Raw genomic sequence first — 2,834 nt, 5'->3', positions numbered from 1 at the left:
GTCCACACCCCCTTCCCTGCCCCAATGTGGCTCCTACCTATCACAGTTGCCTGGCTGTAGACTTTTCAGCTGCCAGAGCTAAGAGTTCAGATAAACCTCTGTTCAAAAACAAAACAAACAAACAAAAAAATACCCAGTCTCAGATTTTCTGTAACAGCAACAGAAACAGACTAAAACGTAACCCCTTATTGACAGACACCTAACCAGCTGTGTTAATTAAACATTTCATCACTGTAGACAAAATACTTGAGATTGGCTTTATTTTAGCTCCTGTTTTCAGAAGTCTGGATCCAGGCAGACCGATGCAACATGGAAGCTTGTGGCAGAGGCTACAGTAGACACCAAACAGAGGCAGAAAGGGCCAAGGCAGGATCTATCCTTCAAGGACAACCAGAAATGACCTACTTGCTTCAGGTAAGCCCCACCTCTCAGAGTGTCTGAAACTTCACAAATGGCACCACCACTTGCAGACATGCAGACTCCCCAGGAACCTGGGGGGACATTTCAGATAGAAACTTCCAATCAATTACTCTTCCCCAAGCCTCTGAATTCTCAGCATGGTGCTCTGGCAACCACAGCCAATCACTCAGAGTAGGCAACAGAGGAGGCCAAGCGGCCATTGCTGGTCCAGGACACTTGAGTAAATGTTCCTCAGTGAGAATGGGAGAGCTTGCTTAGAGCACATGCATTCTCAACCTTGTCTGTCAGTGACCTCACCTATATATTTTGAGGCAAAGATTGCTAGAAGTATTCTGGCCACCCAAGGAGAAATACAAGGTGTGGTGAGACACACCTCAAACCCCAGCATTTGAGAGACTGAACCAAGAAGATGGTGAATTTGAAGGTAGCTCCAACTTCATAACCAGACCATTTTGACTTTTATCAGCATATGTTAATTATCTATAACATTGTGTTTGGTTGTGTTTTCATTCCTGTATATAATATATATGGGTCATCTTCACCCTCGTTACATTCTTTTACCCCATCCTGCTGCCTCCCCGTCTTCCCAATTAGTCTCCCACCTATTTTCAAGTTTCACACTGAGTGTGTACGTGTGTACGTGTGTGTGTGTGTGTGTGTGTGTGTGTGTCCTTATTAAGGTTAAGTAGGGTTATTTACGTGAGCATTGGTAAAGAAATATTTGCAGGAGCAGATCGGGGTAGTAATTTCAGATCAAAGGCTGGGAGGCTGCAAGCAGGGGAGAGAGAAGATGTCTGGCTGCCCCACCCAGGTCTGCCAGGCACTCACTGCTCTTTAAAGGCTTCTGCAATGGCCTGTGCATAGCAGGGGAAAGATGCTACATGCTGGGTGCCTTCAGGAACAGAACTTCTCTAAAAGTGGGAGCATCACAGAATGACACTCCAGTGCTGTGACACTAACCAAGGGTGCTCTGCAGGTCCCCGGTGTCCCAGCTACCCCAGAGGTAGCCTGCTCACTAGCACATCCTCATGAGGGCTATACTGCTTTCCGTTCTCATTCCTACATCCTCATTCCCAGGCTGGGATCTTTTTCATAGAACCTGCTTGAGCCCCCGCCCTTGACTCTGACTCTGGTTCTGGAAGGCCTGGCCTAACACGAAGAGGAACTTCACTTCTGTTGGGAGGGTGACATATCCTTCGGAGAACTGACTGTGGCTAACAAGCATAGTCTCTGAAGAGAAACAAGACTTTTCTTGGAACAAAGTGGAGGGTCTATTTTTATATAAGCAAGAGAGCTACAAGTGTTGGGGCTGAGATGTGTCGGGTCCAAAAGAAACTCCAGACAAGTGGTTAACGGTACCTGTTAGTAGACCAAAGTACATGCTGGCCTCCAGGCTCTCTCAGCATCACAAGTACCTGTTACAGAGCCAGATGTCCTTGCTCCTCTCACCTCAGCCCCTACCCTAAACTTCTTCAGCTCCTGTGCTCCCTTTCCCCACTTCTTCATTCCTATATAAACCCACCATCTTATCCATGTGCTCTCTCTTGGCTCTTTCTTGACTCTCTTGGTCCTCCTCCTTTTCCTTCTTTCCTCCTCTCTCTCTCTCTCTCTCTCTCTCTCTCTCTCTCTCTCTCTCTCTCTCTCTCTCTCTCTCCTCTTAGATACACATACACACATGCACCCCACCCCTCCTTTGATGGCAGGGTTCAGTCTGCTAGCCATGTTCAGTGCATGACTTTGTCTCTCTGCTCTGGACTCTTCCAGATGCCTCTGGCTGTACCTTCCCTCATATCTACAATAAAAAAACCTTCCCCTCAACCAGATCTTGCAGGGAGTCACGTCCTCACTTTACACAACAGGTAGAGGTCAAAAGTCAACTTCGTGACATTAGTTCTTTCCTTCCACACTAGTATGGGTCCCGGGAATCAAACTCAAGTCCTTGTGCTTTTAAGGCAAACACTTCATTAACTGGGTGATCTCCCAGATTCTACTTCAATAACTTTTTTTTGTTTGTTTGTTTGTTTGTTTCAAGACACGGTTTCTCTGTAGCCCTGGCTATCCTGGAACTCTCTCTATAGACCAGGATGCCTTAAACTAAGAGACTGCCTACCTCTGCCTCCCAAGTGCCCAGTTTTCAATAACATTTTTAGTTAGCAAAACTGAAAGCTGCCGACTACTTTTCAGTGCCCATTTTTATGACAGAGATCATGAAATTCTAAACTCTGGAAACTGCTCATCACAAACTCACATGAATTTTTCTTCTGTGACCCAGGCATTCTTAATCAAGCCCTTTGTAAAGATAGTATGCTTTATGTGAGGAGGTAATAATTCATGCTTTTGGAGGTATCAGTAGAAGCTAGAGTTCTTATGGCAAGCTCTCTAGGGCCAGCTAACTAATCCTTATCCCTTGGGGG

Source organism: Arvicanthis niloticus, chromosome 19 (assembly GCF_011762505.2).
Source record: "Arvicanthis niloticus isolate mArvNil1 chromosome 19, mArvNil1.pat.X, whole genome shotgun sequence".
NCBI lineage: Eukaryota > Metazoa > Chordata > Mammalia > Rodentia > Muridae > Arvicanthis > Arvicanthis niloticus.
Note: the sequence above shows the minus strand (reverse complement) of the source record.